The sequence below is a fragment of the Anabrus simplex genome, chromosome 10 (assembly GCF_040414725.1).
Source record: "Anabrus simplex isolate iqAnaSimp1 chromosome 10, ASM4041472v1, whole genome shotgun sequence".
In the NCBI taxonomy this organism is placed as follows: Eukaryota; Metazoa; Arthropoda; class Insecta; order Orthoptera; family Tettigoniidae; genus Anabrus; species Anabrus simplex.
In genome coordinates this window covers 7,532,931-7,549,745 of record NC_090274.1, presented here as the reverse complement: position 1 = coordinate 7,549,745, position 16,815 = coordinate 7,532,931, and the positions used below count along the sequence as shown (strand labels likewise).

At 45.3% G+C, this 16,815-nt stretch overlaps 1 long non-coding RNA gene and 74 other non-coding genes across 75 annotated transcripts in view; 74 read left to right on the top strand and 1 right to left on the bottom strand.

Moving 5' to 3' along the window:
* The window catches only part of LOC136882429 (uncharacterized), a 380,234-nt gene that overhangs the window by 331,110 nt on the left and 32,309 nt on the right, over positions 1-16,815 (bottom strand). The window lies entirely within an intron of this gene.
* Positions 512-585, top strand: TRNAI-AAU (transfer RNA isoleucine (anticodon AAU)). Its single transcript has one exon. It is a non-coding gene; the product is annotated as a tRNA-Ile (tRNA).
* On the top strand, positions 702-775 carry TRNAI-AAU (transfer RNA isoleucine (anticodon AAU)). Its single transcript has one exon. It is a non-coding gene; the product is annotated as a tRNA-Ile (tRNA).
* Positions 1,076-1,149, top strand: TRNAI-AAU (transfer RNA isoleucine (anticodon AAU)). Its single transcript has one exon. It is a non-coding gene; the product is annotated as a tRNA-Ile (tRNA).
* TRNAI-AAU (transfer RNA isoleucine (anticodon AAU)) lies at positions 1,266-1,339 on the top strand. The gene has a single exon. It is a non-coding gene; the product is annotated as a tRNA-Ile (tRNA).
* On the top strand, positions 1,456-1,529 carry TRNAI-AAU (transfer RNA isoleucine (anticodon AAU)). Its single transcript has one exon. It is a non-coding gene; the product is annotated as a tRNA-Ile (tRNA).
* TRNAI-AAU (transfer RNA isoleucine (anticodon AAU)) lies at positions 1,837-1,910 on the top strand. The gene has a single exon. It is a non-coding gene; the product is annotated as a tRNA-Ile (tRNA).
* On the top strand, positions 2,027-2,100 carry TRNAI-AAU (transfer RNA isoleucine (anticodon AAU)). The gene has a single exon. It is a non-coding gene; the product is annotated as a tRNA-Ile (tRNA).
* TRNAI-AAU (transfer RNA isoleucine (anticodon AAU)) lies at positions 2,210-2,283 on the top strand. Its single transcript has one exon. It is a non-coding gene; the product is annotated as a tRNA-Ile (tRNA).
* Positions 2,400-2,473, top strand: TRNAI-AAU (transfer RNA isoleucine (anticodon AAU)). The gene has a single exon. It is a non-coding gene; the product is annotated as a tRNA-Ile (tRNA).
* TRNAI-AAU (transfer RNA isoleucine (anticodon AAU)) lies at positions 2,590-2,663 on the top strand. The gene has a single exon. It is a non-coding gene; the product is annotated as a tRNA-Ile (tRNA).
* TRNAI-AAU (transfer RNA isoleucine (anticodon AAU)) lies at positions 2,780-2,853 on the top strand. Its single transcript has one exon. It is a non-coding gene; the product is annotated as a tRNA-Ile (tRNA).
* TRNAI-AAU (transfer RNA isoleucine (anticodon AAU)) lies at positions 2,970-3,043 on the top strand. Its single transcript has one exon. It is a non-coding gene; the product is annotated as a tRNA-Ile (tRNA).
* TRNAI-AAU (transfer RNA isoleucine (anticodon AAU)) lies at positions 3,160-3,233 on the top strand. Its single transcript has one exon. It is a non-coding gene; the product is annotated as a tRNA-Ile (tRNA).
* On the top strand, positions 3,540-3,613 carry TRNAI-AAU (transfer RNA isoleucine (anticodon AAU)). The gene has a single exon. It is a non-coding gene; the product is annotated as a tRNA-Ile (tRNA).
* TRNAI-AAU (transfer RNA isoleucine (anticodon AAU)) lies at positions 3,730-3,803 on the top strand. Its single transcript has one exon. It is a non-coding gene; the product is annotated as a tRNA-Ile (tRNA).
* Positions 3,920-3,993, top strand: TRNAI-AAU (transfer RNA isoleucine (anticodon AAU)). Its single transcript has one exon. It is a non-coding gene; the product is annotated as a tRNA-Ile (tRNA).
* On the top strand, positions 4,110-4,183 carry TRNAI-AAU (transfer RNA isoleucine (anticodon AAU)). Its single transcript has one exon. It is a non-coding gene; the product is annotated as a tRNA-Ile (tRNA).
* TRNAI-AAU (transfer RNA isoleucine (anticodon AAU)) lies at positions 4,300-4,373 on the top strand. The gene has a single exon. It is a non-coding gene; the product is annotated as a tRNA-Ile (tRNA).
* Positions 4,483-4,556, top strand: TRNAI-AAU (transfer RNA isoleucine (anticodon AAU)). The gene has a single exon. It is a non-coding gene; the product is annotated as a tRNA-Ile (tRNA).
* Positions 4,674-4,747, top strand: TRNAI-AAU (transfer RNA isoleucine (anticodon AAU)). The gene has a single exon. It is a non-coding gene; the product is annotated as a tRNA-Ile (tRNA).
* TRNAI-AAU (transfer RNA isoleucine (anticodon AAU)) lies at positions 4,864-4,937 on the top strand. Its single transcript has one exon. It is a non-coding gene; the product is annotated as a tRNA-Ile (tRNA).
* On the top strand, positions 5,054-5,127 carry TRNAI-AAU (transfer RNA isoleucine (anticodon AAU)). The gene has a single exon. It is a non-coding gene; the product is annotated as a tRNA-Ile (tRNA).
* TRNAI-AAU (transfer RNA isoleucine (anticodon AAU)) lies at positions 5,434-5,507 on the top strand. The gene has a single exon. It is a non-coding gene; the product is annotated as a tRNA-Ile (tRNA).
* Positions 5,624-5,697, top strand: TRNAI-AAU (transfer RNA isoleucine (anticodon AAU)). The gene has a single exon. It is a non-coding gene; the product is annotated as a tRNA-Ile (tRNA).
* Positions 5,814-5,887, top strand: TRNAI-AAU (transfer RNA isoleucine (anticodon AAU)). Its single transcript has one exon. It is a non-coding gene; the product is annotated as a tRNA-Ile (tRNA).
* TRNAI-AAU (transfer RNA isoleucine (anticodon AAU)) lies at positions 6,004-6,077 on the top strand. Its single transcript has one exon. It is a non-coding gene; the product is annotated as a tRNA-Ile (tRNA).
* TRNAI-AAU (transfer RNA isoleucine (anticodon AAU)) lies at positions 6,194-6,267 on the top strand. Its single transcript has one exon. It is a non-coding gene; the product is annotated as a tRNA-Ile (tRNA).
* TRNAI-AAU (transfer RNA isoleucine (anticodon AAU)) lies at positions 6,384-6,457 on the top strand. The gene has a single exon. It is a non-coding gene; the product is annotated as a tRNA-Ile (tRNA).
* On the top strand, positions 6,574-6,647 carry TRNAI-AAU (transfer RNA isoleucine (anticodon AAU)). Its single transcript has one exon. It is a non-coding gene; the product is annotated as a tRNA-Ile (tRNA).
* On the top strand, positions 6,764-6,837 carry TRNAI-AAU (transfer RNA isoleucine (anticodon AAU)). The gene has a single exon. It is a non-coding gene; the product is annotated as a tRNA-Ile (tRNA).
* Positions 6,954-7,027, top strand: TRNAI-AAU (transfer RNA isoleucine (anticodon AAU)). Its single transcript has one exon. It is a non-coding gene; the product is annotated as a tRNA-Ile (tRNA).
* Positions 7,144-7,217, top strand: TRNAI-AAU (transfer RNA isoleucine (anticodon AAU)). The gene has a single exon. It is a non-coding gene; the product is annotated as a tRNA-Ile (tRNA).
* TRNAI-AAU (transfer RNA isoleucine (anticodon AAU)) lies at positions 7,334-7,407 on the top strand. Its single transcript has one exon. It is a non-coding gene; the product is annotated as a tRNA-Ile (tRNA).
* On the top strand, positions 7,524-7,597 carry TRNAI-AAU (transfer RNA isoleucine (anticodon AAU)). The gene has a single exon. It is a non-coding gene; the product is annotated as a tRNA-Ile (tRNA).
* On the top strand, positions 7,714-7,787 carry TRNAI-AAU (transfer RNA isoleucine (anticodon AAU)). The gene has a single exon. It is a non-coding gene; the product is annotated as a tRNA-Ile (tRNA).
* On the top strand, positions 7,897-7,970 carry TRNAI-AAU (transfer RNA isoleucine (anticodon AAU)). The gene has a single exon. It is a non-coding gene; the product is annotated as a tRNA-Ile (tRNA).
* Positions 8,087-8,160, top strand: TRNAI-AAU (transfer RNA isoleucine (anticodon AAU)). Its single transcript has one exon. It is a non-coding gene; the product is annotated as a tRNA-Ile (tRNA).
* TRNAI-AAU (transfer RNA isoleucine (anticodon AAU)) lies at positions 8,277-8,350 on the top strand. The gene has a single exon. It is a non-coding gene; the product is annotated as a tRNA-Ile (tRNA).
* TRNAI-AAU (transfer RNA isoleucine (anticodon AAU)) lies at positions 8,460-8,533 on the top strand. The gene has a single exon. It is a non-coding gene; the product is annotated as a tRNA-Ile (tRNA).
* On the top strand, positions 8,650-8,723 carry TRNAI-AAU (transfer RNA isoleucine (anticodon AAU)). Its single transcript has one exon. It is a non-coding gene; the product is annotated as a tRNA-Ile (tRNA).
* On the top strand, positions 8,840-8,913 carry TRNAI-AAU (transfer RNA isoleucine (anticodon AAU)). Its single transcript has one exon. It is a non-coding gene; the product is annotated as a tRNA-Ile (tRNA).
* TRNAI-AAU (transfer RNA isoleucine (anticodon AAU)) lies at positions 9,030-9,103 on the top strand. Its single transcript has one exon. It is a non-coding gene; the product is annotated as a tRNA-Ile (tRNA).
* Positions 9,410-9,483, top strand: TRNAI-AAU (transfer RNA isoleucine (anticodon AAU)). The gene has a single exon. It is a non-coding gene; the product is annotated as a tRNA-Ile (tRNA).
* On the top strand, positions 9,600-9,673 carry TRNAI-AAU (transfer RNA isoleucine (anticodon AAU)). Its single transcript has one exon. It is a non-coding gene; the product is annotated as a tRNA-Ile (tRNA).
* On the top strand, positions 9,790-9,863 carry TRNAI-AAU (transfer RNA isoleucine (anticodon AAU)). The gene has a single exon. It is a non-coding gene; the product is annotated as a tRNA-Ile (tRNA).
* On the top strand, positions 9,979-10,052 carry TRNAI-AAU (transfer RNA isoleucine (anticodon AAU)). The gene has a single exon. It is a non-coding gene; the product is annotated as a tRNA-Ile (tRNA).
* On the top strand, positions 10,169-10,242 carry TRNAI-AAU (transfer RNA isoleucine (anticodon AAU)). Its single transcript has one exon. It is a non-coding gene; the product is annotated as a tRNA-Ile (tRNA).
* On the top strand, positions 10,359-10,432 carry TRNAI-AAU (transfer RNA isoleucine (anticodon AAU)). Its single transcript has one exon. It is a non-coding gene; the product is annotated as a tRNA-Ile (tRNA).
* TRNAI-AAU (transfer RNA isoleucine (anticodon AAU)) lies at positions 10,549-10,622 on the top strand. Its single transcript has one exon. It is a non-coding gene; the product is annotated as a tRNA-Ile (tRNA).
* On the top strand, positions 10,739-10,812 carry TRNAI-AAU (transfer RNA isoleucine (anticodon AAU)). The gene has a single exon. It is a non-coding gene; the product is annotated as a tRNA-Ile (tRNA).
* TRNAI-AAU (transfer RNA isoleucine (anticodon AAU)) lies at positions 10,929-11,002 on the top strand. The gene has a single exon. It is a non-coding gene; the product is annotated as a tRNA-Ile (tRNA).
* TRNAI-AAU (transfer RNA isoleucine (anticodon AAU)) lies at positions 11,119-11,192 on the top strand. The gene has a single exon. It is a non-coding gene; the product is annotated as a tRNA-Ile (tRNA).
* On the top strand, positions 11,309-11,382 carry TRNAI-AAU (transfer RNA isoleucine (anticodon AAU)). The gene has a single exon. It is a non-coding gene; the product is annotated as a tRNA-Ile (tRNA).
* Positions 11,499-11,572, top strand: TRNAI-AAU (transfer RNA isoleucine (anticodon AAU)). The gene has a single exon. It is a non-coding gene; the product is annotated as a tRNA-Ile (tRNA).
* On the top strand, positions 11,689-11,762 carry TRNAI-AAU (transfer RNA isoleucine (anticodon AAU)). Its single transcript has one exon. It is a non-coding gene; the product is annotated as a tRNA-Ile (tRNA).
* TRNAI-AAU (transfer RNA isoleucine (anticodon AAU)) lies at positions 11,879-11,952 on the top strand. The gene has a single exon. It is a non-coding gene; the product is annotated as a tRNA-Ile (tRNA).
* Positions 12,062-12,135, top strand: TRNAI-AAU (transfer RNA isoleucine (anticodon AAU)). The gene has a single exon. It is a non-coding gene; the product is annotated as a tRNA-Ile (tRNA).
* Positions 12,442-12,515, top strand: TRNAI-AAU (transfer RNA isoleucine (anticodon AAU)). Its single transcript has one exon. It is a non-coding gene; the product is annotated as a tRNA-Ile (tRNA).
* Positions 12,822-12,895, top strand: TRNAI-AAU (transfer RNA isoleucine (anticodon AAU)). The gene has a single exon. It is a non-coding gene; the product is annotated as a tRNA-Ile (tRNA).
* TRNAI-AAU (transfer RNA isoleucine (anticodon AAU)) lies at positions 13,199-13,272 on the top strand. The gene has a single exon. It is a non-coding gene; the product is annotated as a tRNA-Ile (tRNA).
* Positions 13,382-13,455, top strand: TRNAI-AAU (transfer RNA isoleucine (anticodon AAU)). Its single transcript has one exon. It is a non-coding gene; the product is annotated as a tRNA-Ile (tRNA).
* Positions 13,565-13,638, top strand: TRNAI-UAU (transfer RNA isoleucine (anticodon UAU)). The gene has a single exon. It is a non-coding gene; the product is annotated as a tRNA-Ile (tRNA).
* TRNAI-AAU (transfer RNA isoleucine (anticodon AAU)) lies at positions 13,755-13,828 on the top strand. The gene has a single exon. It is a non-coding gene; the product is annotated as a tRNA-Ile (tRNA).
* TRNAI-AAU (transfer RNA isoleucine (anticodon AAU)) lies at positions 13,945-14,018 on the top strand. Its single transcript has one exon. It is a non-coding gene; the product is annotated as a tRNA-Ile (tRNA).
* On the top strand, positions 14,135-14,208 carry TRNAI-AAU (transfer RNA isoleucine (anticodon AAU)). Its single transcript has one exon. It is a non-coding gene; the product is annotated as a tRNA-Ile (tRNA).
* TRNAI-AAU (transfer RNA isoleucine (anticodon AAU)) lies at positions 14,325-14,398 on the top strand. Its single transcript has one exon. It is a non-coding gene; the product is annotated as a tRNA-Ile (tRNA).
* TRNAI-AAU (transfer RNA isoleucine (anticodon AAU)) lies at positions 14,515-14,588 on the top strand. Its single transcript has one exon. It is a non-coding gene; the product is annotated as a tRNA-Ile (tRNA).
* TRNAI-AAU (transfer RNA isoleucine (anticodon AAU)) lies at positions 14,892-14,965 on the top strand. Its single transcript has one exon. It is a non-coding gene; the product is annotated as a tRNA-Ile (tRNA).
* On the top strand, positions 15,271-15,344 carry TRNAI-AAU (transfer RNA isoleucine (anticodon AAU)). Its single transcript has one exon. It is a non-coding gene; the product is annotated as a tRNA-Ile (tRNA).
* Positions 15,454-15,527, top strand: TRNAI-AAU (transfer RNA isoleucine (anticodon AAU)). The gene has a single exon. It is a non-coding gene; the product is annotated as a tRNA-Ile (tRNA).
* On the top strand, positions 15,637-15,710 carry TRNAI-AAU (transfer RNA isoleucine (anticodon AAU)). Its single transcript has one exon. It is a non-coding gene; the product is annotated as a tRNA-Ile (tRNA).
* Positions 15,827-15,900, top strand: TRNAI-AAU (transfer RNA isoleucine (anticodon AAU)). Its single transcript has one exon. It is a non-coding gene; the product is annotated as a tRNA-Ile (tRNA).
* TRNAI-AAU (transfer RNA isoleucine (anticodon AAU)) lies at positions 16,017-16,090 on the top strand. Its single transcript has one exon. It is a non-coding gene; the product is annotated as a tRNA-Ile (tRNA).
* On the top strand, positions 16,207-16,280 carry TRNAI-AAU (transfer RNA isoleucine (anticodon AAU)). The gene has a single exon. It is a non-coding gene; the product is annotated as a tRNA-Ile (tRNA).

Sequence of the window (16,815 nt, the reverse complement as noted above, 5' to 3'; positions counted from 1 at the left end):
TGGAGGCTTTTCGGTGTAATTTGGAGCAAGTGCTCCTGAGCATGAATGGGGTTTTCTGCCCCTCTGTTAAGACTTATTTTGAAGTAAGGTTGGGCTGATTGCCCAAGCATTGTGAAGTCAGGGCTCGAAGCCCAAATTCTGTAAATATTGTAACTACCCTTTTGACTTGCTACTCTGTACCTGCCATGTTTGTTATTTCTTTATTTTGAAAAGAAAATATAACCTTGTTAAATTTTACATGCACTATAATTTCGTAGCTTGAGACCCGTTCATACCCGCACCTTCTTTCACGCATAACTACCGCAAAAACACGGTAAAAGTTGCCAACAGGCCCGTTAGCTCAGTAGGTTAGAGCGTCGTGATAATAACGCGAAGGTCGTGGGTTCGAACCCCCACGGGCCGACGTTTTACGGTTTGGTCGATATAGTGTTCAGATTAGTCCCTATCCACGAACTATAAAAATTAGTGGACTACCGCTGAAATATTACATATATATCACAGGTTACCAACAGGCCCGTTAGCTCAGTATGTTAGAGCGTCGTGCTAATAACGCGAAGTTCGTGGGTTCGATCCCCCCACGGGCCGATGTTTTACGGTTTGGTCGATATAGTGTTCAGATTAGTCCCTATCCACGAACTATAAAGTATAAACATTAGTGGACTACCGCTGAAATATTACATATATATCGCAGGTTACCAACAGGCCCGTTAGCTCAGTAGGTTAGAGCGTCGTGCTAATAACGCGAAGGTCGTGGCTTCGATCCCCCCACGGGCCAATGTTTTACGGTTTGGTCGATATAGTGTGCAGATTAGTCCCTATTCACGAACTATAAATTTTAAACATTAGTGGACTACCGCCGAAATATTACATATATATCGCAGGTTACCAAAAGGCCCGTTAGATCAGTAGGTTAGAGCGTCGTGCTAATAACGCGAAGGTCGTGGGTTCGATCCCCCCCCCGGGCCAATGTTTTACGGTTTGGTCGATATAGTGTGCAGATTAGTCCCTATCCACGAACTATAAACATTAGTGGACTACCGCTGAAATATTACATATATATCGCAGGTTACCAACAGGCTCGTTAGCTCAGTAGGTTAGAGCGTCGTGCTAATAACGCGAAGGTCGTGGGTTCGATCCTCCCACGGGCCAATATTTTACGGTTTGGTCGATATAGTGTGCAGATTAGTCCCTATCCACGAACTATAAAGTATACACATTAGTGGACTACCGCTGAAATATTACATATATATCGCAGGTTACCAACAGGCCCGTTAGCTCATTAGGTTAGAGCGTCGTGCTAATAACGCGAAGGTCGTGGGTTCGATCCCCCCACGGGCCAATGTTTTACGGTTTGGTCGATACAGTGTGCAGATTAGTCCCTATCCACGAACTATAAAGTATAAACATTAGTGGACTACCGCTGAAATATTACATATATATCGCAGGTTACCAACAGGCCCGTTAGCTCAGTAGGTTAGAGCGCCACGCTAATAACGCGAAGGTCGTGGGTTCGATCCCCCCACGGGCCAATGTTGTACGGTTTGGTCGATAAAGTGCGCAGATTAGTCCCTATCCACGAACTATAAAGTATACAAATTTGTGGACTACCGCTGAAATATTACATATATATCGCAGGTTACCAACAGGCCCGTTGGTTCAGTAGGTTAGAGCGTCGTGCTAATAACGCGAAGGTCGTGGGTTCGATCCCCCCCCCGGGCCAATGTTTTACGGTTTGGTCGATATAGTGTGCAGATTAGTCCCTATCCACGAACTATAAAGTATAAACATTAGTGGACTACCGCTGAAATATTACATATATATCGCAGGTTACCAACAGGCCCGTTAGCTCAGTAGGTTAGAGCGTCGTGCTAATAACGCGAAGGTCGTGGGTTCGATCCCTCCACGGGCCAATGTTTTACGGTTTGGTCGATATAGTGTGCAGATTAGTCCCTATCCACGAACTATAAAGTATAAACATTAGTGGACTAACCCTGAAATATTACGTATATATCGCAGGCTACCAAAAGGCCCGTTAGCTCAGTAGGTTAGAGCGTCGTGCTAATAACGCGAAGGTCGTGGGTTCGATTCCCCCACGGGCCAATGTTTTACGGTTTGGTCGATATAGTGTGCAGATTAGTCCCTATCCACGAACTATAAACATTAGTGGACTACCTTTGAAATTTTACATATATATCGCAGGTTACCAACAGGCCCGTTAGCTCAGTAGGTTAGAGCGTCGTGCTAATAACGCGAAGGTCGTGGGTTCGATCCCCCCACGGGCCAATATTTTACGGTTTGGTCGATATAGTGTGCAGATTAGTCCCTATCCACGAACTATAAAGTATACACATTAGTGGACTACCGCTGAAATATTACATATATATCGCAGGTTGCCAACAGGCCCGTTAGCTCAGCAGGTTAGAGCGTCGTGCTAATAACGCGAAGGTCGTGGGTTCGATCCCCCCACGGGCCAATGTTTTACGGTTTGGTCGATACAGTGTGCAGATTAGTCCCTATCCACGAACTATAAAGTATAAACATTAGTGGACTACCGCTGAAATATTACATATATATCGCAGGTTACCAACAGGCCCGTTAGCTCAGTAGGTTAGAGCGTCGTGCTAATAACGCGAAGGTCGTGGGTTCGATCCCCCCACGGGCCAATGTTTTACGGTTTGGTCGATACAGTGTGCAGATTAGTCCCTATCCACGAACTATAAAGTATAAACATTAGTGGACTACCGCTGAAATATTACATATATATCGCAGGTTACCAACAGGCCCGTTAGCTCAGTAGGTTAGAGCGTCGTGCTAATAACGCGAAGGTCGTGGGTTCGATCCCCCCACGGGCCAATGTTTTACGGTTTGGTCGATATAGTGTGCAGATTAGTCGATATCCACGAACTGTAAAGTATAAACATTAGTGGACTACCGCTGAAATATTGCATATATATCTCAGGTTACCAACAGGCCCGTTAGCTCAGTAGGTTAGAGCGTCGTGCTAATAACGCAAAGGTCGTGGGTTCGATCCCTCCACGGGCCAATGTTTTACGGTTTGGTCGATATAGTGTGCAGATTAGTCCCTATCCACGAACTGTGAAGTATAAACATTAGTGGACTACCGCTGAAATATTACATATATATCGCAGGTTACCAACAGGCCCGTTAGCTCAGTAGGTTAGAGCGTCGTGCTAATGACGCGAAGGTCGTGGGTTCGATCCCCCCACGGGCCAATGTTTTACGGTTTGGTCGATATAGTGTGCAGATTAGTCCCTATCCACGAACTATAAAGTATAAACATTAGTGGACTACCGCTGAAATTTTGCATATATATCTCAGATTACCAACAGGCCAGTTAGCTCAGTTGGTTAGAGCTTTGTCCTAATAACGCGAAGGTCGTGGGTTCGATCCCCCCACGGGCCTATGTCTTACGGTTTGGTCGATATAGTGTGCAGATTAGTCCCTATCCACGAACTATGAAGTCTTAACATTAGTGGACTACCGCTGAAATATTACATATATATCGCAGGTTACCAACAGGCCCGTTAGCTCAGTAGGTTAGAGCGTCGTGCTAATGACGCGAAGGTCGTGGGTTCGATCCCCCCACGGGCCAATGTCTTACGGTTTGGTCGATATAGTGTGCAGATTAGTCCCTATCCACGAACTATAAGTTTTAAACATTAGTGGACTACCGCCGATATATTACATATATATCGCAGGTTACCAAAAGGCCCGTTAGCTCAGTAGGTTAGAGCGTCGTGCTAATGACGCGAAGGTCGTGGGTTCGATCCCCCCACGGGCCAATGTTTTACGGTTTGGTCGATATAGTGTGCAGATTAGTCTCTATCCACGAACTGTAAAGTATAAACATTACCGGACTACCGTTGAAATATTACATATATATCGCGGGTTACCAACAGGCCCGTTAGCTCAGTAGGTTAGAGCGTCGTGCTAATGACGCGAAGGTCGTGGGTTCGATCCCAGCACGGGCCAATGTCTTACGTTTTGGTCGATATAGTGTGCAGATTAGTCCCTATCCACGATCTATAAAGTATAAACATTAGTGGACTACCGCCGAAATATTACATATATATCGCAGGTTGCCAACAGGCCCGTTAGCTCAGTAGGTTAGAGCGTCGTGCTAATAACGCGAAGGTCGTGGGTTCGATCCCCCCACGGGCCAATGTTTTACGGTTTGGTCGATATAGTGTGCAGATTAGTCTCTATCCACGAACTGTAAAGTATAAACATTAGTGGACTACCGCTGAAATTTTACATATATATCGCAGGTTACCAACAGGCCCGTTAGCTCAGTAGGTTAGAGCGTCGTGCTAATAACGCGAAGGTCGTGGGTTCGATCCCCCCACGGGCCTTTGTTTTACGGTTTGGTCGATATAGTGTACAGATTAGTCCCTATCCACGAGTTATAAACATTACTGGACTACCTTTGAAATATTACATATATATAGCAGGTTACCAACAGGCCCGTTAGCTCAGTAGGTTAGAGCGTCGTGCTAATAACGCGAAGGTCGTGGGTTCGATCCCCCCACTGGCCAATATTTTACGGTTTGGTCGATATAGTGTGCAGATTAGTCCCCATTCCACGAACTGTAAAGTATAAACAATAGTGGACTACCGCTGAAATATTGCATATATATCTCAAATTACGAACAGGCCCGTTAGCTCAGTAGGTTAGAGCGTCGTGCTAATAACGCAAAGGTCGTGGGTTCGATCCCCCCACGGGCCAATGTTTTACGGTTTGGTCGATATAGTGTGCAGATTATTCCCTATCCACGAACTATAAAGTATAAACATTAGTGGAATACCGCTGAAATATTACATATATATCTCAAGTTACCAACAGGCCCGTTAGCTCAGTAGGTTAGAGCGTCGTGCTAATAACGCGAAGGTCGTGGGTTCGATCCCCCCACGGGCCAGTGTTTTACGGTTCGGTCGATATAGAGTGCAGATTAGTCCCTATCCACGAACTATAAAGTATAAACATTCGTGGACTACCACTGAAATTTTGCAAATATATCTCAGATTACCAACAGGCCCGTTAGCTCATTTGGTTAGAGCGTTGTGCTAATAACGCGAAGGTCGTGGGTTCGATCCCCCCACGGGCCATTGTCTTAACGTTTGGTCGATATAGTGTGCAGATTAGTCCCTATCGACGAACTATAAAGTATAAACATTAGTGGACTACCGCTGAAATATTACATATATATCGCAGGTTACCAACAGGCCCGTTAGCCCAGTAGGTTAGAGCGTTGTCCTAATAACGCGAAGGTCGTGGTTTCGATCCCCCCACGGGCCAATGTTTTACGGATTGGTCGATATAGTGTGCAGATTAGTCCCTATCCACGAACTATAAAGTATAAACATTAGTGGACTACCGCTGAAATATTACATATATATCTCAGGTTACCAACAGGCCCGTTAGCTCAGTAGGTTAGAGCGTCGTGCTAATAACGCGAAGGTCGTGGGTTCGATCCCAGCACGGGCCAATGTCTTACGTTTTGGTCGATATAGTGTACAGATTAGTCCCTATCCACGAACTGTAAAGTATAAACATTAGTGGACTACCGCTGAAATATTACATATTTATCGCAGGTTACCAACAGGCCCGTTAGCTCAGTAGGTTAGAGCGTCGTGCTAATAACGCGATGGTCGTGGGTTCGATGCCCCCACGGGCCAATATTTTACGCTTTGGTCGATATAGTGTGCATATTAGTCCCTATCCACGAACTATGATGTATACACATTAGTGGACTACCGCTGAAATATTACATATATATCGCAGGTTACCAACAGGCCCGTTAGCTCAGTAGGTTAGAGCGTCGTGCTAATAACGCGATGGTCGTGGGTTCGATCCCCCCACGGGCCAATGTTTTACGGTTTGGTCGACATAGTGTGCAGATTAGTCCCTATGCACGAACTATAAAGTATAAACATTAGTGGACTACCGCTGAAAAATTACATATATATCGCAGGCTACCAACAGGCCCGTTAGCTCAGTAGGTTAGAGCGTCGTGCTAATGACGCGAAGGTCATGGGTTCGATCCCCCCACGGGCCAATGTTTTACGGTTTGGTCGACATAGTGTGCAGATTAGTCCCTATCCACGAACTATAAAGTATAAACATTAGTGGACTACCGCTGAAATATTACATATATATCGCAGGCTACCAACAGGCCCGTTAGCTCAGTAGGTTAGAGCGTCGTGCTAATAACGCGAAGGTCGTGGGTTCGATCCCTCCACGGGCCAATTTTTTACGGTTTGGTCGATATAGTGTGCAGATTAGTCTCTATCCACGAACTATAAAGTATAAACATTAGTGGACTACCGCTGAAATATTACATATTTATCGCAGGTCACCAACAGGCCCGTTAGCTCAGTAGGTTAGAGCGTCGTGCTAATAACGCGAAGGTCGTGGGTTCAATCCCTCCACGGGCCAATGTTTTACGGTTTGGTCGATATAGTGTGCAGATTAGTTCCTATCCACGAACTATAAAGTATAAACATTAGTGGACTACCGCTGAAATATTGCATATATATCTCAAATTACGAACAGGCCCGTTAGCTCAGTAGGTTAGAGCGTCGTGCTAATAACGCGAAGGTCGTGGGTTCGATTCCCCCACGGGCCAATATTTTTCGGTTTGGTCGATAGAGTGTGCAGATTAGTCCCTATCCACGAACTATAAAGTATACACATTAGTGGACTACCTTTGAAATATTACATATATATCGCAGGTTACCAACAGGCCCGTTAGCTCAGTAGGTTAGAGCGTCGTGCTAATAACGCGAAGGTCGTGGGTTCGATCCCCCCACGGGCCAATATTTTTCGGTTTGGTCGATATAGTGTGCAGATCAGTTCCTGTCCACGAACTATAAAGTATAAACATTACTGGACTACCTTTGAAATATTACATATATATCGCAGGTTACCAACAGGCCCGTTAGCTCAGTAGGTTAGAGCGTCGTGCTAATAACGCGAAGGTCGTGGGTTCGATCCCCCCACGGGCCAATATTTTTCGGTTTGGTCGATATAGTGTGCAGATTAGTCCCTATCCACGAACTATAAAGTATAAACATTACTGGACTACCGCTGAAATATTACATATATATCGCAGGTTACCAACAGGCCCGTTAGCTCAGTAGGTTAGAGCGTCGTGCTAATAACGCGAAGGTCGTGGGTTCGATCCCCCCACGGGCCAATGTTTTACGGTTTGGTCGATATAGTGTGCAGATTAGTCCCTATCCACGAACTAAAAAGTATAAAAATTAGTGGACTACCGCTGAAATATTACATATATATCTCAGGTTACCAACAGGCCCGTTAGCTCAGTAGGTTAGAGCGTCGTGCTAATAACGCGAAGGTCGTGGGTTCGATCCCTCCACGGGCCAATGTTTTACGGTTTGGTCGATATAGTGTGCAGATTAGTCCCTATCCACGAACTATAAAGTATAAACATTAGTGGACTACCCCTGAAATATTACGTATATATCGCAGGCTACCAACAGGCCCGTTAGCTCAGTAGGTTAGAGCGTCGTGCTAATAACGCGAAGGTCGTGGGTTCGATCCCCCCACGGGCCAATGTTTTACGGTTTGGTCGATATAGTGTGTAGATTAGTCACTATCCACGAACTATAAAGTATAAACATTAGTGGACTACCGCTGAAATATTACATATATATCGCACGTTACCAACAGGCCCGTTAGCTCAGTAGGTTAGAGCGTCGTGCTAATAACGCGAAGGTCGTGGATTCGATTCCCCCACGGGCCAATGTTTTACGGTTTGGTCGATATAGTGTGCAGATTAGTCCCTATCCACGAACTATAAACATTACCGGACTACCGTTGAAATATTACATATATATCGCGGGTTACCAACAGGCCCGTTAGCTCAGTAGGTTAGAGCGTCGTGCTAATGACGCGAAGGTCGTGGGTTCGATCCCAGCACGGGCCAATGTCTTACGTTTTGGTCGATATAGTGTGCAGATTAGTCCCTATCCACGATCTATAAAGTATAAACATTAGTGGACTACCGCCGAAATATTACATATATATCGCAGGTTGCCAACAGGCCCGTTAGCTCAGTAGGTTAGAGCGTCGTGCTAATAACGCGAAGGTCGTGGGTTCGATCCCCCCACGGGCCAATGTTTTACGGTTTGGTCGATATAGTGTGCAGATTAGTCTCTATCCACGAACTGTAAAGTATAAACATTAGTGGACTACCGCTGAAATTTTACATATATATCGCAGGTTACCAACAGGCCCGTTAGCTCAGTAGGTTAGAGCGTCGTGCTAATAACGCGAAGGTCGTGGGTTCGATCCCCCCACGGGCCTTTGTTTTACGGTTTGGTCGATATATTGTACAGATTAGTCCCTATCCACGAGTTATAAACATTACTGGACTACCTTTGAAATATTACATATATATCTCAAATTACGAACAGGCCCGTTAGCTCAGTAGGTTAGAGCGTCGTGCTAATAACGCAAAGGTCGTGGGTTCGATCCCCCCACGGGCCAATGTTTTACGGTTTGGTCGATATAGTGTGCAGATTATTCCCTATCCACGAACTATAAAGTATAAACATTAGTGGACTACCGCTGAAATATTACATATATATCTCAAGTTACCAACAGGCCCGTTAGCTCAGTAGGTTAGAGCGTCGTGCTAATAACGCGAAGGTCGTGGGTTCGATCCCCCCACGGGCCAGTGTTTTACGGTTTGGTCGATATAGAGTGCAGATTAGTCCCTATCCACGAACTATAAAGTATAAACATTCGTGGACTACCGCTGAAATTTTGCAAATATATCTCAGATTACCAACAGGCCCGTTAGCTCAGTTGGTTAGAGCGTCGTGCTAATAACGCGAAGGTCGTGGGTTCGATCCCCCCACGGGCCATTGTCTTAACGTTTGGTCGATATAGTGTGCAGATTAGTCCCTATCCACGAACTATAAAGTATAAACATTAGTGGACTACCGCTGAAATATTACATATATATCGCAGGTTACCAACAGGCCCGTTAGCTCAGTAGGTTAGAGCGTCGTGCTAATGACGCGAAGGTCGTGGGTTCGATCCCCCCACGGGCCATTGTCTTAACGTTTGGTCGATATAGTGTGCAGATTAGTCCCTATCCACGAACTATAAAGTATAAACATTAGTGCACTACCGCTGAAATATTACATATATATCGCAGGTTACCAACAGGCCCGTTAGCCCAGTAGGTTAGAGCGTTGTCCTAATAACGCGAAGGTCGTGGTTTCGATCCCCCCACGGGCCAATGTTTTACGGATTGGTCGATATAGTGTGCAGATTAGTCCCTATCCACGAACTATAAAGTATAAACATTAGTGGACTACCGCTGAAATATTACATATATATCTCAGGTTACCAACAGGCCCGTTAGCTCAGTAGGTTAGAGCGTCGTGCTAATAACGCGAAGGTCGTGGGTTCGATCCCAGCACGGGCCAATGTCTTACGTTTTGCTCGATATAGTGTACAGATTAGTCCCTATCCACGAACTATAAAGTATAAACATTAGTGGACTACCGCTGAAATATTGCATATATATCTCAGGTTACCAACAGGCCCGTTAGCTCAGTAGGTTAGAGCGTCGTGCTAATAACGCGATGGTCGTGGGTTCGATGCCCCCACGGGCCAATATTTTACGCTTTGGTCGATATAGTGTGCAGATTAGTCCCTATCCACGAACTATGATGTATACACATTAGTGGACTACCGCTGAAATATTACATATATATCGCAGGTTACCAACAGGCCCGTTAGCTCAGTAGGTTAGAGCGTCGTGCTAATGACGCGAAGGTCGTGGGTTCGATCCCCCCACGGGCCAATGTTTTACGGTTTGGTCGACATAGTGTGCAGATTAGTCCCTATCCACGAACTATAAAGTATAAACATTAGTGGACTACCGCTGAAAGTTACATATATATCGCAGGCTACCAACAGGCCCGTTAGCTCAGTAGGTTAGAGCGTCGTGCTAATAACGCGAAGGTCGTGGGTTCGATCCCTCCACGGGCCAATTTTTTACGGTTTGGTCGATATAGTGTGCAGATTAGTCTCTATCCACGAACTATAAAGTATAAACATTAGTGGACTACCGCTGAAATATTACATATTTATCGCAGGTCACCAACAGGCCCGTTAGCTCAGTAGGTTAGAGCGTCGTGCTAATAGCGCGAAGGTCGTGGGTTCGATCCTCCCACGGGCCAATGTTTTACGGTTTGGTCGATATAGTGTGCAGATTAGTCCCTATCCACGAACTATAAAGTATAAACATTAGTGGACTACCGCTTAAATATTGCATATATATCTCAGTTTACCAACAGGCCCGTTAGCTCAGTAGGTTAGAGCGTCGTGCTAATAACGCGAAGGTCGTGGGTTCAATCCCTCCACGGGCCAATGTTTTACGGTTTGGTCGATATAGTGTGCAGATTAGTCCCTATCCACGAACTATAAAGTATAAACATTAGTGGACTACCGCTGAAATATTGCATATATATCTCAAATTACGAACAGGCCCGTTAGCTCAGTAGGTTACAGCGTCGTGCTAATAACGCGAAGGTCGTGGGTTCGATTCCCCCACGGGCCAATATTTTTCGGTTTGGTCGATAGAGTGTGCAGATTAGTCCCTATCCACGAACTATAAAGTATACACATTAGTGGACTACCGCTGAAATATTGCATATATATCGCAGGTTACCAACAGGCCCGTTAGCTCAGCAGGTTAGAGCGTCGTGCTAATAACGCGAAGGTCGTGGGTTCGATCCCCCCACGGGCCAATGTTTTACGGTTTAGTCGATATAGTGTGCAGATCAGTTCCTGTCCACGAACTATAAAGTATAAAATTTACTGGACTACCTTTGAAATATTACATATATATCGCAGGTTACCAACAGGCCCGTTAGCTCAGTAGGTTAGAGCGTCGTGCTAATAACGCGAAGGTCGTGGGTTCGATCCCCCCACGGGCCAATATTTTACGGTTTGGTCGATACAGTGTGCAGATTAGTCCCTATCCACGAACTATAAAGTATACACATTAGTGGACTACCGCTGAAATATTACATATATATCGCAGGTTACCAACAGGCCCGTTAGCTCAGTAGGTTAGAGCGTCGTGCTAATAACGCGAAGGTCGTGGGTTCGATCCCCCCACGGGCCAATATTTTACGGTTTGGTCGATACAGTGTGCAGATTAGTCCCTATCCACGAACTATAAAGTATACACATTAGTGGACTACCGCTGAAATATTACATATATATCGCAGGTTACCAACAGGCCCGTTAGCTCAGCAGGTTAGAGCGTCGTGCTAATAACGAGAAGGTCGTGGGTTCGATCCCCCCACGGGCCAATGTTTTACGGTTTAGTCGATATAGTGTGCAGATCAGTTCCTGTCCACGAACTATAAAGTATAAAATTTACTGGACTACCTTTGAAATATTACATATATATCGCAGGTTACCAACAGGCCCGTTAGCTCAGTAGGTTAGAGCGTCGTGCTAATAACGCGAAGGTCGTGGGTTCGATCCCCCCACGGGCCAATATTTTACGGTTTGGTCGATACAGTGTGCAGATTAGTCCCTATCCACGAACTATAAAGTATAAACATTAGTGGACTACCGCTGAAATATTACATATATATCGCAGGTTACCAACAGGCCCGTTAGCTCAGTAGGTTAGAGCGTCGTGCTAATAACGCGAAGGTCGTGGGTTCGATCCCCCCACGGGCCAATATTTTACGGTTTGGTCGATACAGTGTGCAGATTAGTCCCTATCCACGAACTATAAAGTATACACATTAGTGGACTACCGCTGAAATATTACATATATATCTCAGGTTACCAACAGGCCCGTTAGCTCAGTAGGTTAGAGCGTCGTGCTAATAACGCGAAGGTCGTGGATTCGATTCCCCCACGGGCCAATGTTTTACGGTTTGGTCGATATAGTGTGCAGATTAGTCCCTATCCACGAACTATAAACATTAGTGGACTACCGCCGAAATATTACATATATATCGCAGGTTACCAAAAGGCCCGTTAGCTCAGTAGGTTAGAGCGTCGTGCTAATAACGCGAAGGTCGTGGGTTCGATCCCCCCACGGGCCAATGTTTTACGGTTTGGTCGATATAGTGTGCAGATTAGTCGATATCCACGAACTGTAAAGTATAAACATTAGTGGACTACCGCTGAAATATTGCATATATATCTCAAATTACCAACAGGCCCGTTAGCTCAGTAGGTTAGAGCGTTGTCCTAATAACGCGAAGGTCGTGGTTTCGATCCCCCCACGGGCCAACGTTTTACGGTTTGGTCGATAAAGTGCGCAGATTAGTCCCTATCCACGAACTATAAAGTATAAACATTAGTGGACTACCGCTGAAATATTACATATATATCTCAGGTTACCAACAGGCCCGTTAGCTCAGTAGGTTAGAGCGTCGTGCTAATAACGCGAAGGTCGTGGGTTCGATCCCCCCACGGGCCAATGTTTTACGGTTTGGTCGATATAGTGTGCAGATTAGTCCCTGTCCACGAACTATAAAGTATACAAATTAGTGGACTACCGCTGAAATATTACATATATATCTCAGTTTACCAACAGGCCCGTTAGCTCAGTAGGTTAGAGGGTCGTGGTAATAACGCGAAGGTCGTGGGTTCGAACCCCCCACGGGCCAATGTTTTACGGTTTGGTCGATATAGTGTGCAGATTAGTCCCTATCCACGAACTATAACTTATAAACATTAGTGGACTACCGCTGAAATATTACATATATATCTCAGGTTACCAACAGGCCCGTTAGCTCAGTAGGTTAGAGCGTCGTGCTAATAACGCGAAGGTCGTGGGTTCGATCCCCCCACGGGCCAATGTTTTACGGTCTGGTCGATACAGTGTGCAGATTAGTACCTATCCACGAACTATAAAGTATAAACATTAGTGGACTACCGCTGAAATATTACACATATATCGCAGGTTACCAACAGGCCCGTTAGCTCAGTATTAGAGCGTCGTGCTAATAACGCGAAGGTCGTGGGTTCGATCCCCCACGGGCCAATGTCTTACGTTTTGGTCGATATAGTGTGCAGATTAGTCCCTGTCCACGAACTATAAAGTATACAAATTAGTGGACTACCGCTGAAATATTACATATATATCTCAGTTTACCAACAGGCCCGTTAGCTCAGTAGGTTAGAGCGTCGTGCAAATAACGCGAAGGTCGTGGGTTCGATTCCCCCACGGGCCAATGTTTTACGATTTGGTCGATATAGTGTGCAGATTAGTCCCTATCCACGAACTATAAACATTAGTGGACTACCGCTGAAATATTTCATATATATCTCAGTTTACCAACAGGCCCGTTAGCTCAGTAGGTTAGAGGGTCGTGCTAATAACGCGAAGGTCGTGGGTTCGATCCCCCCACGGGCCGATGTCTTACGGATTGGTCGATATAGTGTGCAGATTAGTCCCTATCCACGAACTATAAACATTAGTGGATTACCGCTGAAATATTACATATATATCGCAGGTTGCCAACAGGCCCGTTAGCTCAGTAGGTTAGAGCGTCGTGCTTATGACGCGAAGGTCGTGGGTTCGATCCCCCCACGGGCCAATGTTTTACGGTTTGGTCGATATAGTGTGCAGATTAGTCCCTATCCACGAACTATAAAGTATAAACATTAGTGGACTACCGCTGAAATATTACATATATATCTCAGGTTACCAACAGGCCCGTTAGCTCAGTAGGTTATAGCGTCGTGCTAATGACGCGAAGGTCGTGGGTTCGATCCCCCCACGGGCCAATGTCTTACGGTTTGGTCGATATAGTGTGCAGATTAGTCCCTATCCACGAACTATAAGGTATAAACTTTAGTGGACTACCGCTGAAATATTGCATATATATCTCAGGTTACCAACAGGCCCGTTAGCTCAGTAGGTTAGAGCGTCGTGCTAATAACGCGAAGGTCGTGGGTTCGATCCCTCCACGGGCCAATGTTTTACGGTTTGGTCGATATAGTGTGCAGATTAGTCCCTATCCACGAACTATAAAGTATAAACATTACTGGACTACCGCTGAAATATTAAATATATATATCAGGTTACCAACAGGCCCGTTAGCTCAGTAGGTTAGAGCGTCGTGCTAATAACGCGAAGGTCGTGGGTTCGATCCCCCCACGGGCCAATGTTTTACGGTTTGGTCGATACAGTGTGCAGATTAGTCCCTATCCACGAACTATAAAGTATAAACATTAGTGGACTACCGCTGAAATATTACATATATATCTCAGGTTACCAACAGGCCCGTTAGCTCAGTAGGTTAGAGCGTCGTGCTAATAACGCGAAGGTCGTGGGTTCGATCCCCCCACGGGCCAATGTTTTACGGTTTGGTCGATACAGTGTGCAGATTAGTCCCTATCCACGAACTATAAAGTATAAACATTAGTGGACTACCGCTGAAATATTACATATATATCGCAGGTTACCAACAGGCCCGTTAGCTCAGTAGGTTAGAGCGTCGTACAAATAACGCGAAGGTCGTGGGTTCGATCCCCCCACGGGCCAATGTTTTACGGTTTGGTCGATACAGTGTGCAGATTAGTCCCTATCCACGAACTATAAAGTATAAACATTAGTGGACTACCGCTGAAATATTACATATATATCGCAGGTTACCAACAGGCCCGTTAGCTCAGTATTAGAGCGTCGTGCTAATAACGCGAAGGTCGTGGGTTCGATCCCCCACGGGCCAATGTCTTACGTTTTGGTCGATATAGTGTGCAGATTAGTCCCTATCCACGAACTATAAAGTATAAACATTAGTGGACTACCGCTGAAATATTACATATATATCTCAGGTTACCAACAGGCCCGTTAGCTCAGTAGGTTAGAGCGTCGTGCTAATAACGCGAAGGTCGTGGGTTCGATCCCCCCACGGGCCAATGTTTTACGGTCTGGTCGATACAGTGTGCAGATTAGTCCCTATCCACGAACTATAAAGTATAAACATTAGTGGACTACCGCTGAAATATTACATATATATCGCAGGTTACCAACAGGCCCGTTAGCTCAGTAGGTTAGAGCGTCGTGCTAATAACGCGAAGGTCGTGGGTTCGATCCTCCCACGGTCCAACGTTTTACGGTTTGGTCGATAAAGTGCGCAGATTAGTCCCTATCCACGAACTATAAAGAATAACATTAGTGGACTACCGCTGAAATATTACATACATATCGCAGGTTACCAACAGGCCCGTTAGCTCAGTAGGTTAGAGCGTCGTGCTAATAACGCGAAGGTCGTGGGTTCGATCCCCCCACGGGCCATTGTTTTACGGTTTGGTCGATATAGTGTGCAGATTAGTCCCTATCCACGAACTATAAACATTAATGGACTACCGCTGAAATATTACATATATATCTCAGGTTACCAACAGGCCCGTTAGCTCAGTAGGTTAGAGCGTCGTGCTAATAACGCGAAGGTCGTGGGTTCGATCCCCCCACGGGCCATTGTTCTACGGTTTGGTCGATATAGTGTGCAGATTAGTCCCTATCCACGAACTATAAACATTAGTGGACTACCGCTGAAATATTACATATATATCTCAGGTTACCAACAGGCCCGTTAGCTCAGTAGGTTAGAGCGTCGTGCTAATAACGCGAAGGTCGTGGGTTCGATCCCCCCACGGGCCAATGTTTCACGTTTTGGTCGATATAGTGTGCAGATTAGTCCCTATCCACGAACTATAAAGTATAAACATTACTGGACTACCTTTGAAATATTACATATAAATCTCAGGTTACCAACAGGCCCGTTAGCTCAGTAGGTTAGAGCGTCGTGCTAATAACGCGAAGGTCGTGGGTTCGATTCCCCCACGGGCCAATGTTTTACGGTTTGGTCGATACAGTGTGCAGATTAGTCCCTATCCACGAACTATAAAGTATAAACATTAGTGGACTACCGCTGAAATATTACATATATATCGCAGGTTACCAACAGGCCCGTTAGCTCAGTAGGTTAGAGCGTCGTGCTAATAACGCGAAGGTCGTGGGTTCGATCCTCCCACGGGCCAATGTTTTACAGTTTGGTCGATATAGTGTGCTGATTAGTCCCTATCCACGAACTATGAAGTATAAACATTAGTGGACTACCGCTGAAATATTACATATATATCGCAGGTTACCAACAGGCCCGTTAGCTCAGTAGGTTAGAGCGTCGTGCTAATAACGCGAAGGTCGTGGGTTCGATCCCCCCACGGGCCAATGTTTTACGGTTTGGTCGATACAGTGTGCAGATTAGTCCCTATCCACGAACTATAAATTTTAAACATTAGTGGACTACCGCTGAAATATTACATATATATCTCAGGTTACTGTACCGGGCGGTACACCTCCACGCCGCTAATTTAAAAGTTGCGCCAGTTGAAACTCCTCTGCTGGAGGAAGTCTGAACTTTATTGACGGTATTAATTTTCAAGTTTCTCAGAAGATGTCACTACCTGGAAATTTTGGAGTTTTTGAACTGTGTCATTTTCGACGTATTTTTGTTTTGCTTGTAGTAAGAAGTGTGAACTTTCTCTTCTAGAGGACACTACTGAAGATCAACAATAGTGCACCCTAGTGCGGAGTGAAAGGACTGTTTTTTTGGAGAAATTTTTATTTCAAAAGTTTGTTTCTTGTTAAATTTCTTTCTGTTATTGTTTAAGTTGGCTGTATACCCCTCTCTTTCCCCTTGTTTTGTATTTACCCAATCCCGAATTTCTTTTATTAATTTCTGACCAATCCGAGGTATCTTCCC